Genomic DNA, 15,966 nt, shown 5'->3' on the forward strand with positions numbered 1-15,966 from the left:
TCAAATAGAAAAAGTGAAAAGAGAATATAGATTGCTGGTGAAGGTTCGGCACAAAGAGAGAGAGCAAGCAAAGCAAGAAGCCATCTTATTTAGATATTCTACTTTTTAAAATTGATGAGAGAAGCAATTAATAGTGCATAGTGCATAGTGGTGGTGCGTGGGAGTGAATGAGTGAGGTCAAAGACTAAAGGCAAATAGATAAAAAAAGCATATATTAGTACAAAGAGAGAGGGATGTAGAGATGATGGCATGGGGTATGTTTTGTCATTCTTTGCTTTTGCTTTCTGTGGTGATGCTAGTCAATTCGAATAAAAGATTGCCCATTTTCCATAAACGTATCCATCGACATTGGACAGTTCGACACTAGTGTAGGATCAACTCGTCAAACTAAGGAGTAAGGGGATTTCAATATATACATGGATCACCTTTGTGTCTGAGGGGCAGTGCCGAGTGTATGTAAATCCAAAACTCCAAGACTAGCTACTTACTTTTAACTTGCGCATGAAGAAACACACAGTGTAGACACCAACACGACAACGACACCTGGACCTCATCATGATTAAATGGGTAGAATTGAAGGGAGCTTCACTTCAAATTCTAATTAAACCAATTCAACTCAACTGAAGTACCACTCATCCAATCTGAGTGAGCAGTGGCACACTGAAATCGGTCCACAGTACCTTTTTTAGTGAGATTCCGTGTTTAATTTAGTTTATTAGGGGGTGGGGGGTCCAAATTTCATGTATGTGTTCATTAAATTGTCGGCAGGATATCGTTTGGCCTATAGTCTTTGTCATTCGACAGTTTGGCATAATTAATGCTGCATATGCAGCCATATACTCCAAGGCCCAAGTTTGCTAACATACATAAAATTAAAATGAAACACTACAAGGGAGTAAGATTGAGGTCAACAATTTTCTTCTCTTTGGAAGAAAACGGGTTTTTAAATAAATCAATTTGAAAGTTGAAACAGCAAATATAGTAGAGGCTTGTAGAGATGTGAGCGCCTTGTATTGCTTTTCAGTTAATTCCTGGGCAGAGTAACAAGACGTAGCAGTAGCTGCAAGCCTGCACCCTGCACCATCGATATATATTGATCTGATTCTGATTGGGAAAGGACGAAGAGGGCAGCGGGGAGCCAACCCCTACCCATCCCCATCGATGGGTATGGGTTGGAAGATATATATATCTCCAGCACCCGAGAAAGACATGATCATCGATTCTCTACTCACTGCTCTCTGCTACTCACTACTGCTGCAGTTCTACCAGTAGTCTTTATGGATTGAAATCGATTCCCTGCAAAGGACCGACTTTGATATAGTTTAATTATTAGGTCAAATCTAATTGAGCAGTCCAGACAAAATGAGAATCTTACTCTTTCTTGGGAAGTTGGTTGATGTTCGAGGCATGTCAATTGTCATCATCATCAATCACCATGGGTTCATGTGGCAGCTGGTTCCAGACACGAATGAAACTGATGGGACGACATAGTGGGGCCGGGTATAAAGTTAACAATATTGAATGCTTGAAACTCATGGCATGGCATGTAGGGACTTTGAAGGTCATGGATCATGGAGCAGATCAGATTCAAGCTTATTTCTTTTGGCCGGTGGTCACCCTTTCTCCTTTTTAATTAGCTGATATATTGATTGATTCGCTCTCTGATGCAGCATGTGCAAGTTTATGAGAAAGAGAGAGACATCAGCCCCACAACATCCTATAGCACATTTTTGCATTGTATTAAAAATATCTTCTGCTGATAATCCCAAAAATAATCATCTTATCATTGAAGGATGAAATTTCGTATCCCACATTCAGATTATATTCGAATTCATTTATTGTTTCCAAAGCAAAGAAAATTTAATGACTTTTTTTTTTTAAAGTTAATTGTTTTTTAATTTATCAAATATAATTATATATAAATAAATAATAAAACATTAAATTTTAACCGGACTCTGATTTCAATCAGATCGGGGTGGAGTCAAATCTGCATCCCCAATATCCAAATCCGATGTAATCAATCCAATCATACATCTGGAACTTTTGATTTTTGACATCCTTGATAAATTCATTGTCTACGAAGTGAGCTCGCCAATTATTTATTTATTTATTTTTTTTCTGTTTGGGTGGAATGAGCTCACCATTCTCAAAGAAGTGTTTGTTTAACATTATTATAATGATCACTATGCGGGGAATATTCATTGCATCTTGAACCCTCTTTAATTGCGTCATTTCTTTTGGTTATTAGAAAAAGAGCCATGATCTAAAACTCCCTTTTGCTTTCTCCTATTTATCTTAAACTTACCTCTAGAGAGACCCTATAATAAATCTACTGTTCAAAAAAAATGAAAGTATTTTGTAATTTTACAGTATATATATCTCTCTTGCTTTGCTATAAATGAAAAATTTGCCATGATGAAATTCATTATACGATCCCTCCATAAGAGATTTGGGGTTTATCTCAGTCCAAATGGGCCTCTATCATTGTGTTGAAAAAATAAAAGAAGAAATGATATTGTTTTTTACATGTTTTTTAACAATTATTTCACAAAGGATTAGGATTAGTTTGATTATTAAAAATAATTAGTGGCTTAGCAAGGTAATTTCTATTAATAGTCACAAATGATCACTTTTAATTTTTAAATAACAAGAATTCTCTGAGAAGGAGATTTTGAAAAGTAAGGATGAATTTAAGAGAAATGAAGGAAAGTATTGGGGAGTTTCATATAATAATCCTCAAGAAAAAGTAGCCACTTAATTATTAATATCTTAAATAAAGTTGTGTTGTTTTATATGGGTATAAAGTAATCATATTTTATTTTTTGTTGTTTTCTTCCCATTAAATATATTTAATGATGGTTATATTAGATCTCGATGCACATGCTCATGGATAAGGCCAAAGGCCAAAATCTCAGTGTACGTAGTACACCTATGTATATTTTATTTGGTGCAACAATACACCTAAAAAAAATAAAACTTCAAATTGAGTAGCATTCCGATCAGGAAATTTATTTTAGGTGTAAGCTTAATCAGGTGGCCTAAGCTGGGTTTAAGCTTAATCTAGGCCAAATTCTAAGAATTGGGCTTGATGCAAAGTCAAACCCAATCTGGCAATCTGTTCAATATGGGGCTATCTTACATTAAAATTTTAAGTATTCAGTTTAAATTCAGCCCAAGCTAGGATTAACTAAACCAATTAATTCATATTAAGGCTTTATTTGATTTGCAGGAATATGAGTTTGGAATAGAAATTGGAATAGACTATTCGAAATCCAACTATTTAGTTGGGTGGAATTAGAATCCCATTTCCATTCCTACTGGAATGGCAATGGAAGAATGAAATATCATTTCTGTCTATTTCAATTCATATTCTCATTCCTGTCTGAATCAAATAGATTATGAAAATAAATCATTCCAATTTTGATTTCAATTCCGATTATAACCTAAATAGATCCTAAATTTTGATATAAATATATATATATATATCTATATATATATATATATATATATATATATATGTGTATATGTATGCACAATACGTAGTTTATCAAAAAAATATACATACATGCATGTATATATGCATGAAATATATATTTATATACGCATGTACCTAATTAACCCGCCAACCCCGGCAATGATGGGATTGAAACCAAGTATATGTTACAACCGATCTTATCAATTGAGCCAGTTGGCACTTTCTGAGACATATATAATACTCAACATAGTCTGTCTGGGAATTTCCTCTACATGACAACTTACCTCATTCAATTCTTGTCTTGTTTTGGTTAAAAGGATGTTGGATGCAAACATTGGTTTATCCCATACTCTGAGTTCAAACTCATTGCTTGTGACCTCCCGGTGAAACATGAACACATGACTGTTGCAGTAATTTCAAGCCATCACGCAAACACTAGCTAATATTTTATTTCAAACAATCGGGAGGTCGCAGTAGCAGATGTGAACTCACTGCGCTCATGGTCACGTATCATGCACATGCACACATAAATCTCCCAAACAGTGCAGGTTGTTTTCTCCTAACTATAAAGCTTTTCTACTACTTTTATGGGTTCATTGTACACACTAGGCCGGCCATGACAAATCCATTTTTTGTGCACATCAAATTCAAAGCTATCTTTTACTAGTGACTGTGTAGACTGTAGAGTGGCCTTGAACGCTGTAGAAGCAGTGATGGCTTCTAAAAGTAGAGTTGACAACACATTGGAGCCCATATAATGGAGTCGATATCTGCTGCTGTTGCAAAATCATCTTAACGAGCTTTTAAGGGCCCATTTGGATTCAGCATTGATTCGACTTTATTGACTGAACTGCTTCCAAGAAACTACAAAAAGTTGCTTCACCCGAAAGTTGATCATTTCTCAAGTTCTCAACTCGATGCAATTTTTTTTTTATCCAAATACCATTTGATCAACCTTTCGGATGCACTTCTCTTTTGTAACGTTATTAAGGTCATTAATTACACTCTTCATTTCCTTCTTAATTCCTCTATAAAATATTGAATGATGAAAGGTTTCCACTTCCGACATTCTCTCTATTTGTCTAAAGAAAAAATAAATAAAACCCATAAAAAATAGGGTGCCTTTGGTTGATATTTTATTAAAAACAGGTTCGTGGAATCTTCCGTCATGACAAGTGAAAATCCATTGTTTTTTTTAACAGGAAAGAATTGCGAGGTTTTACTTGAGAATTGACATTCCATTATTATTAATTTATTATTTATATCATGAATCAACCTTGTCACAGAGCGAGAGGGTATCGCAATCAGAATAATTATACAGAGTATTAGGGCACAAGTCCACTGTCTTACGTATATTATAATTATATTGAGAGTAATTACTTGTCAAAAGTATTGAGTTATATATTTGGGCTGACTGCAGAATTTTGGACGTCGTCATGCTGTTTGGTGTGACATGAAATTTTTCTTTAACAATTAATATTTACAGAGGGACGAGCAGAGAGAGCAAACAAGATGAACGCAAAGTGATCTTAGGATTCCAAAATGCCAAACAAAGACTTGGAAGATTGCATACGAAACAAAACTCGAACTTGAAATCTTACATTATAATGATACACTCTGCTTTTCACCTAAAACCTCTTAGCTGTATTTCCTTATACAGCTATTTTTTTCAAAGTAGCCAAAAAAACTGCCACTTGACTGAGCCTTTTCGTGCCCCGGATTTTAATTTACAGTAGTAGATAGAGATAACTAGATGATATATAGAGAAGAGAGAGAGAGAGAGAGAGAGACTGAAAGTTTGAAGCTATGCGTTTCCTCAGAGTTACCGTTTTTAAGGAATTAAATGGAGGCCGTTATTATAATTAAGATTAAGGGGTCTGTTGGTTGACGGGCATAATGACGGGGAAGAGAATTGTTGGAGCTGCCGGTAAAGAAGAATCCGGCTAATATCCGAGAGTCTCTGCCGGAGAAGGACGGATTCTGATTTGAGTCGGTCGTTATCCCTGCGTATGAGGTGGCAGTTACGAGTAATGATGCCCAACCGGGTGGTGATCTCTCCGTTCTCGACTCTCAGCCGATTCAGCTGATCCCTTAGGTCCTCTAAATGCTTCTGTTTTCTCATGCGAGACCTCCTTGCCGATTCCCGGTTCGATATCATCCGTCTCCGCTTCCGTTCGTCCTCGGCAGAAACCGCCCGGTTTGGTTCGTCCGAACCGGAATTCTCTTGTTTTACTGGTGTCTGAAAAAGGGACACAAATTCTTGGCTTTCCCAAGGCGTGAATCCGCCTTCGAAAACCGGACACGGTGGCAAGTCGAAATCGGGTAGCATTCCCTCGGGAAGGAACGTGCTTACTGTTAAGACCAGAAAAGAGAAAAAGCACCTAATAACACTCTCTAAGTCTAACCGAAACAGGGAAGGGGAGTGAGGGGGAGGAAAGGGAAGAAACGAGGCGTAGGGGTTCATTATTTATGGACGCTCACGCCTCATGGCCTCATGGCCTCATGGGTATGGGTCCCACTTTCGACAATTAGTCTACACAAGACCGTCTACAGAGCGAGCGCTTACCCAACAATACCATCTACTACTTCTTATTCCCTGTTCGAGACTATTGAACGAAATAAAGTGTGGCACTGAAATCGTGCGAGGCTGTGTTTGCTTTTTCGGAGAGAAATTGCCAATTTGGTGTGACATAAGCTCATGCATCATGGGCCCAACCAAAAATTAGCTTAATCGCGAAGAAACAAAAGCCTGTGATCCACAGTTCTACTTAGCCACGTTTCGGTACGATACGGGACGGGCACGTGGGAGGCTCAAAGGGAAGATCTGACGTGGCACCACGTGCGCGGCTCGGCGCCGGCTCCTCGCGTGCCCAGAGGAAACCGGAGAGAGGGTGGTTGCGCACCAAGTCGGACCTTCCATTAACAGAGAGAGAGAGAGAGAGAGAGAGACGTGGGTTGTTGACCCTTAATTAAAGTGAAAAGTTAAGTATACATCATGACATATCATCTATATTATTATAAATGATTATAAATTAGATATTTGCCTTCGTTTTGGTGCAAAGTCATAAAACTTAAAATTAAGTGTGAACTTTATTAAAATTATATCTTCTTTATCATTTACTTGCATATTATTATTTATATATCCATGGTAAAATTGAGACTTGATGTGGGATGTTTGATCATGTTGGGGTATAATTTATTGTTGATAGGAGATCCCAATTCTACTTTTAATGGAGTCTGTGGGTGGATGTTTTGGTAATCTGAAAAGTTTGAAATCACCATGGCAACCCAAGCTTTATAAAGAATGAAGAAAATGACACCAGAAACTGAGACGTGCACCAAACTATGCGAGAACAGGGGGTCCACTTTTTAGAAAGCTCAGGAAGCGAAGCGATACTTGTTGTTTGGCTTCATCAGAGCAAATGGAAAGTGATGTAAATGGCTTGCCAGCCATTGGATATGGGAATGATGACATCATACACCTTTTAATCACATAATAATTATCCTAATTTCAACGGTCAAGATTGAACTAGTAGTACAAGGATATCTGAGTATGATCCAGTGCGTTGGATTTTTTATGGCAAGATATCCAAATCCCTTTTTTCTAAATACCGAGGGAAGGAATGAAAGAGAGAGTTGGTCGGCCATGGTTGCTAGAGTCCAGAGGAATTAACATCCATCTCCTTGATGATGGATGAATAATGATTCGTGAGGCACAAACAATAGTATTTCAAAAATCCAATGAGAGGGTACTTTTGAAATTGTTTAGTGGCACATGCAAATGGTATATTTGTCCGGGTTTATGTTAGACAAGGCAATCCAAATTCAATCCGTTTCTAATAGGATCGAATATAAATCAATTCCATTCAATATGGGTCATAAAAGTTGAATCCAAATACTATATCATTAATAATACATGTTCTCACAGTAGTATATTAAAATTTATATTGATTCTACCAATAAAGTTGGTCAGCATGTTGTGCTTTTACTAAAATGTCATAGGTTCAACTTTCATATAAGTTATTTTCAATTCATTTTGTTCATTATGGTCATATTTGGTTTGAAGGAAAAGGTAGGGAAAGGAAGGGAAAGGTAAAAAAATTTATACAAGGTTTGTAAAGGTTTTCCTACTTTTCCCTTCCCTTTCCTATTTTTTTCTTCAAACCAAACACAACCTGTATGTTATAAAAATCATTTTCACTTCATTTTGTTAATAACGAATGATATCTTAATCATTTTAATTCAATCTATTGATGTTATTCCAAATATTCGATTGCAATCTGACTCAGGATCAAATCCCATATGAATCTAATAGACTAGGTTTTATTTGAATTTGAATATAAGCAAATCAAATTTGCATCTATCTATATCTTTTTTTTTTCAATCCCCAAACTTTACTCTAGGTGGGGGGAATCTCAAGTTTTATTAACCATTATCAAATGAAAAATCAAAACACAATTGAATTTATCCAATTCTCAGAATAGGAAGATTAACATAATCCTCATGCAAAAGCCTTCTAAGCTTTGCCAATGTATGAAGAACGGGATTAAAAGTTGCATTGCTTTTCAAATTCACACCCACGTTTGCAAGGTAATCTGCATACCTATTTCCTTCTCTCAATGAGTGACCAATAGAATACCTCATGTTACCAAGAATTCTTTTGATCTTTATATAAGTGTAGGTAATTGACGATGGGTGAGATGTTGTCCCGTTAATGAAGCCAACTAGCACCTCATTGTCACTCTCAATTTCTAATTCAGTGATTCCAAGTTAGAGACAAAAGTCTAACCCATCGAGAAGAGCCAAGAACTCAACTTGAATGGAGGAAGCATAGCCATAGAAATTGTAGAAAATAAAGCAAAAACCTCCCAAGGCATCCCTAACAATTCCACCCCCACCATTGTCACTTGGGTTTCGCCGACTAGCACCATGTACATTTAATTTATATCGATAATGGATTGGAAATTTTCACACTACACATCTAATTTTCCTTTGCCTAACATCTTTGGTTGTAATATTAAGAGTTTGGAGCACAAGGTTGTTAAAGCTAGCATTGAGAGGAAGTTTTTGGATGGCATTAATATCAATCAACCAATTCTTCACTCTTGAAATCAGCTCATTAGATGTTGAAGCTTTTCCTTCAAAAACACTTTTGCATTTCTCCTTCCAAATCAGCTCATTAGAATGAGACATGGGGTAGTAGGTATTAAATTGTCAACTTGAGAGTCAAATTTGCATTGACGCCACCATGCTCTCACACGATCACCAGTATGTTGTGAGTGATTAATGTGTATGTCAAATAAACAAGAGAAGAGATTCCAAACCTTTTGAACCATAACCCTACCTACAAACAAGTGATGAAAGGATTCAGATCAATGGATACCACAACAACAGCGTTTTAAAACCAAATTTACCCCACGCTTCATGGCTTAAGTCATTAGTTGGAAGGGCACCATGCATAAAACGCCATATAAACATAGAGATTCTAGTAGGCATGCCTTTTTTCCAAACAAAACTTTCCCAATCAATTATAGGATCACGACTTCTAACTAGCTCTAATGCTGAGTTAAGAGAGAAGTGACCATTCATGTTACTGTTCCAAATTAGCCGATCATCCTCATCTTCAATGAAACATTTAGCTTCCTTAATTTGATTCATGATACAATGAGGGATATTCTGACTTGTATTAAAGCTCCACGACCCATCACAATTAAGAACTTGTTTGAGAGTAAAATCTTCAATCTCCACCACCACCATATGATACAATGAGGGATATTCTGACTTGTATTAAAGCTCCACGACCCATCACAATTAAGAACTTGTTTGAGAGTAAAATCTTCAATCTCCACCACCACCATATTATCATGCCAAAATGATACTTACTTCTCCTCTTCCCACAATCCATTGGCAGTGAGACAATGCAAATTGCTTTAGGCTTATCACTTCTTTCTAGACTCTAGTACAAGTTCTTGGCAAAGAAAGTAGTGGGAGATGAGTGCTTTTTATGTACTTTAATTGAATGAAGTAGGCCCAGATGTTGTAATTTAATATTAATCTATACCAAACTTTAATTCGAAAGGACTTTATTATGTCAGAAATTTCTCTTATCCCAAGGCCACCTTCATTTGTATGCTTGCTTTCACACCTTACTCCAACTTATCCATTGCATCCTAGAGCCAAAATTTGAAGCACCCCAAAGAAAACTAGCAAACAATTGATTTATCCGTTTAATGAAATCTTTAATAGGCGAGCAAGCACTAAGAATGTACATGGGTAAACTTTGCAAAACATGGTGGAGTAAGATTAACTTTCCACCAATTGAAAGAGATTTGGCTTTCCATCCTTCAATTTTTCTTTTGTTTTTTCCTACAAGCTCATCAAAGTCTCTAGATCTTGGGTTCCTTTTACCAATTGGAGCTCCCAAGTAGATGAAAGGGAGATGTTTTTGAGTACCATGACTTGTTTTAATCATAATAAAACATGATTTCTCCTTGTTCACCAGTTGTCCTGAGGCCTTTTGATAAACATCAATGAACTGCATTAAATTCTGTAAACCACTTTTATTGAACCTTGAGAGAATAATAATGTCATTAGCAAACAAACTGTGCGATACCACATTGCAACCTCTTGGCATAGCATAGTAGGGGACGTACCCATTTTGAAATATCATTTTCAACCCTCTACTAAGAACTTCTTAAGGAATAATAAAGATGCTAGGGGACGAGGGGTCTCCTTGTATAAGGCCCCTAGTAGAATGAAAATAACTAGTTGGAGAGTCGCTAATGATTACTAAGAACCAATAATTACAAATGCAAAGCCCAATTAAATCAATCCAAATACTATTAAACCCAAAACTTTAAAGGGCTTTGAAAACAAACCCCCAATTCATTCTATCATAAGATTTAGCCATGTCCATGTTGAAGATCACATTACCATGTCTGACCTTCCTACTGATTTCCGCTACCATTTCTTGAGCCAAACCGATGTTGTCACCAATACCTTCCCCCTTGACAAAAGCACCTTGTTCCAAAGATATCATTTTTGGGAGAATAATAGCCAATCTATGAGATAGGATTTTTGCATAAATTTTATAACAGAAATTACATAAGCTTATTGGCCAAAAATCTGCAAAAGTCCTAGGTGCTTCTTTCTTTGGGACAAGAACAATGAATGTAGATGTATAGTACCTTGACAGTAGGGGTGTCGATTGGACTGGATTTGGTCCAATCCAATCCAGTCCAATGTGAGTCCATTACAAATGGACCAGGTCCAATCTAATCCAATGAATAATTTGGACCAGTTCAATTCAATGTTTGGATCGTCCAATTTGTTCAAATTCATTTTAATTTAGTTTGGTTTCAGCCCAAACATGGTCTATTGACATATATATTCTTATCTTATATCAATGGACTGAATATTGGCTTTAATCCAAACAAATCCAATATAAATTTATTACGGATGGACCAAGTCCAATCCAATCTAATAAATATTTTGGACTGGATTGGTCCAATCCACTATATATGTCTTTTTGGTCTATCCAATTTGTCCAAATTGATTGTGGACTAGATGGGGTTCAGTCCAAAACCGGTCCATTGAAACCGTTACTTGAGAGAGACGGTGTATTAAAAAATTTCTCTAATTGCATTACAGACATCATTGCCAACAATTTCCCAACATTTAGTAAAAAATATACCATCAAACCCATTAGACCATGCGCACTTTCTAATTTCATAAAGAATACAGTGTCTTTAATTTCTTTGCAACTTGAAACCTGAGTCAACATTCAATTATCCTCGTCTATTACGAGGCAAGGGATAGTTTGAAACAAGTAGTCATGGTTTTCACACCCCTCATCAGTCAACATTTTTTCAAAGAAACTAATGGCATGGTTTTTAAGAACATTCTGACAAGTAATTCCATACCATCATACCAAATTCTATTAATTGAAGAATAATTTTGTTGATATTTAATAGATGAGAGAAAAAACAAAAAAAAAAAACCTAGTATTGCGATCACCATCCATTAGCCATTTTTGCGATATCTATGCCTTATAAAAGCCTCTTCTTGAGCAAGACATGGGTGGAGATTGTCATTTGCCGGCTGCAGATTCATTTGGTTACTCTTTGAATTGTCCAATTGGACCCTTAATTCAGCATTTGTGACATTTTCTTCTGCTTCCTTTGCATTCTAAAAAATATCACCAAAAACATTACTATTCCAATTTTTTAAACCATTCTTCAACAGTTTCAAAATTTTAGCTAAAATAAAAATAGCATTTCCTTCAATATTAACTTCCCAAGAATCCTTTACTACAGTCATGAAACCCGGGTGGAGAGTCCACATCCATTGGAACCTAAAAGGCCCGGGCCCACTTTTAGGTCTATCTATTATTATGACTAGGAGAGGGACATGGTCCGAGTAGGACCTATTTAAATGGAAAACTTACGTGAGAGAGAAAGAGTTATGCTAATGTAGATTAACCAAACATCAGTAAAGTCTAGCAGTAGCTGAATCGTTAGACCTTGTGAATTGGTTACTTATGTAACCCAAGTCAATCAACCCCACTTCTAGCATAAAATTTTCAAATTCAATCATTGGGCCCAACTGAAAAATGACGGCCCACGCTTTTAGTAGTTCCTTTTACAACATTAAAGTCACTTCCTAAGATCCAAGGAAGGCTTATTCCAATAGATAGAGTTTTAATATGTTCCCATGATTCACGCCTGGTGATGTAATTACAACTTGCATAAACGGCTGTAACAAAACAAGAACCATTGGATCTATTGTCTATATTCTTAGTGGTAATGCATTGATTCCAAGAGTCCACCAATTGGATTTGGAAAATCAGATTTTCCAAAAATCCAAATCTTACTATTTTCATAATTTCTTGTAATAGAGAAATCCATCCCAAATTTCCCCATTAAATCTTGAGCTTTAATAGAAGCAAGAAATGGCTCTAAAATAATCAACAAGGAAATTCTACGAATTTGAAAAAGTTTCTCTAAACGCCGTACCATTTTTTGGTTGGTAATACCTCTGGAATTCCAAAAGAGAGATGTAATCATGGCTAAAAACAAGGCAAAGATTGAGGCCACTCATACATAGCCTTAATTGGCTTTCTAACTCGTTCCGATTTCACCTCCACAAAAGTTGGTTCAACCACTGGTTGACTTGGTTCGTGAGAGATGGGGGTGTCTGCCACAAACGGTTGTTGTAATTCCTTGGGCACCGGCGAACTTTCAACATTAGCTAGTGAACTGTCAATCTGAGACCCTTCATCATCACCTTGAACAGTCTCAGCCACTCTTTGAATAACTTCTGTTACTTTCATAGCAAGGTTGCTATGGAACCTCCTTAGAACCGTGGCATCAGTTCATATTAAATTAATTGAGTTTTTGTTAATGGTGTCTCCGTCAACAGACCTTGGTCTCTCTTGGTAGCTTTTCCAGTGACCCTATCTCCCATGATTTCCAAGTCATCATGAACATTAACTTCATCATTCTTTGCATCCATCATTGGCTTGCCAAACACCTCTTGTAGATCATCCTCAATTGTTAACTTTATTTCCTGCGTAACATTTTTATTAGAGCAAGACATATTAATTGAAGCCGGGGAGGAAGAGACCTCAACAACACCAATCGGCCCTCATCTAATTTACTTGGCGAGCTAATGATGCCAAATTTGCTAACAACACCAATCGGCCTCCACTCTTGGCGTTCAATCTTTCTCTTCACTTCAAGGGGACCACCCTTCTCAACACAAAGATGTTTCTTTTCATTGATTTCTTTGTTTTCTTTAGTCACTTTACTTTCCTTTCTATCTTTTCCCATTTTCTTACATTCTCTTTGGACATGGCCAATTTTACGACATTTGCTACAATAGATAGGAATGTTCTCATAAACAATATGTTGGAAGAAACTGTCTTTCCCCACACCAATCCGAACCTTTTCCACTAAAGGCTTGGCTATATCTACTTCAACACAAACCCGAGCAGTCGTAGCCATCGTACACTACAAAGTAGCAATATGGATTTTTAGTACCTTTCCAATGTTGTCTGCAATTGACTTTATGAAATCCTACCCATAAAGATAAATAGGCAGCTTTGGAAGATTAATCCGGATAGGAAGGATGGTGGGATCTTCATCAGGCTTAAAGAACGGAGACCATTTGAAGAATCAAAATAAGAATCCCTTGAGATAAATGACCTCTCTAAGCCAAACTTTCAAAAAATCTTCCTCGCATTGGAATTAAACCACCTCTTTCTGCAAAACAAAATGGGCTAAGGGTAAGTATTTGATTTCCGGTATTGAGGGCCTGAGTAAAAAATTGCAGGTTCACCGTACTGGATGAAAGAGGGAGGTTTAATTCCAATGTAATTCTGTTCAAGAGCACAAGTCTCTGCAACCACATAAGCATAAGATCTTGGTTTCGCGGCAGATAAAGAGGGGCCCGTGCCCCACCATGGCAGCCATGAAGGATTCAACCCCTCTTAATCAGAACTTCTGTAACCTGCGATTGACAGGGAAGAAGCAAATCACCTAGGTTCCCAAATGCGTACTTAATAAATACATACATAAACAGAAAGATAAAACAAAAAAAGAGGGATGCCATTCCTAAGGAGCGTGGCACAGTAAAAAAAAAAAAAAAAAAAAAAAATGCAGGGGGAGCTCTTGTTTCGTAAGTCATCCGGATTTCCTACCTACGACACCGCTACCCACACCTATCCACGTGACATCGCCAATGAGTAGAGTTGAAGAGTTGATAGGATCTGTATCTTATATCTTATTTGATACGATCCATTTGTAGTCCTAATGAATGGAGTTGAGGGCTAGGCATAGGATAATAAACGGAGAGAGAAGAAAATAAAAGGATCAATTGTTTTGCAATATTGCCCTTGTATTGTAAAGATGATAAATCACATCTCTTTATACATCGATCTTGGTTTTCACAAATCATAAACTTCATACTTCTGTTGGATGCGATTTAAAACAAATAAAAAAAAAAAAAATTGTCATTCATCTTAAGAAATCTATTGCTATAACCTTTTCTTTTTTCTTGTTTTGTTTAATAATATTCTTATTTTCTCAACATTCTGTGACAAATAACTCTTCTATTCCCATTCCATGAAAAGAAATAGATTATCTGCAAGGTTTCAATTAGCTTGTTGATAAGGTCTCCTATTGGTTGTATGGGATGCTTGGGATTGAATTCCCCACTTGCACCAGGGTTGGGCTGGACCGGGGTTATGTGTTTGGAAAATGGGCTATGCCCCGCTATATGTGTAGCCCTATGGAGCAAGAAGAAAAAGAAGAAGATGGTCTAAACAAGGTATTAAATGGAACCAACAATCTAGACTATTAAAATAGTCTCCCAACTAAAGTGTAGGTTGTCAAATAATTTACGAAATTTTTAGCTAAAAATCAAGGCAAACTAAGAGAATTCATAGAGTAGTAGATTAGTGTTTTCCATCCAAGTGATATATCAAATGAAATCCCTGATCCGGCCGGTTTGTCAAAGTGGACCAGTGGTTTCCATGAACAAATCAACTGATCTAATTAGCCACACAAGTTATGTGCCCAAAATTGCTGGCCATCACCCTCATCTCCACTGCCTCCATGCACCATTGCACATATAGTACTAGAAAACTATTTATTTCATCTATTTTTACACCTCTACCTTTTTCACCGTTGTTTTCATTTGAACTTTCACCTCCACTTATCTCGTCATTCACCACTAGCTCTTTATTCTCATTTGCCACACTTACCTACCCAAATTAATTCTTATATTCTCCTCCACTTATCTCGTCATTCACCACTAGCTCTTTATTCTCATTTGCCACACTTACCTACCCAAATTAATTCTTATATTCTCCTCCACTCTCGTCACCAATGCACGAGTCATTTGATAATTTTGAACTCACTATTAACATTGTCAGGGATTTTGAGTTATTTATAAGCATATAGGATTAAGCATCAGCAAAATAATTGCTATAATTTATTTTAAAATAAAATAATATAAAAACAACACGTGTAATTAAGTACTAAGCATTTATTATATATTAACATTTAAAATTAACTTTTATAGCCTGAATAGAATCCAACGCAAGTATCCACTTCTTTATATAGTCTATATGACAATGATAATGATAATGGTGGTGGTGGAAAATATGTTAGGTCAAATAGTTAATTGTCTTCCATCGTGATGATCAACTATTATATATGTCATGTGACTGAGTTCTGTGTCCTTTCCAAAACCATTCATCAGAAAATAGAAAATAATGCAGTGGACGGGCTATTGTGTCAACTGACTCAACTCCCGCTTACCCATTCCTTGAATTATTGCTAATTTTTATTATTAATAGGTGTCAAGTTTTTATTTTTCTATTTAAAACTCATTGGTCTATCAAAGGGTTTATATACTTTCCACGTGAAAGTTTTCTAAATTATTTAGAAAAGCTCATTAAATAATCTTATTAGCAATTTCATTTCTTA

This window comes from Nelumbo lutea, chromosome 6 (assembly GCF_056320005.1).
Source record: "Nelumbo lutea isolate HS-2025 chromosome 6, American lotus-T2T, whole genome shotgun sequence".
NCBI lineage: Eukaryota > Viridiplantae > Streptophyta > Magnoliopsida > Proteales > Nelumbonaceae > Nelumbo > Nelumbo lutea.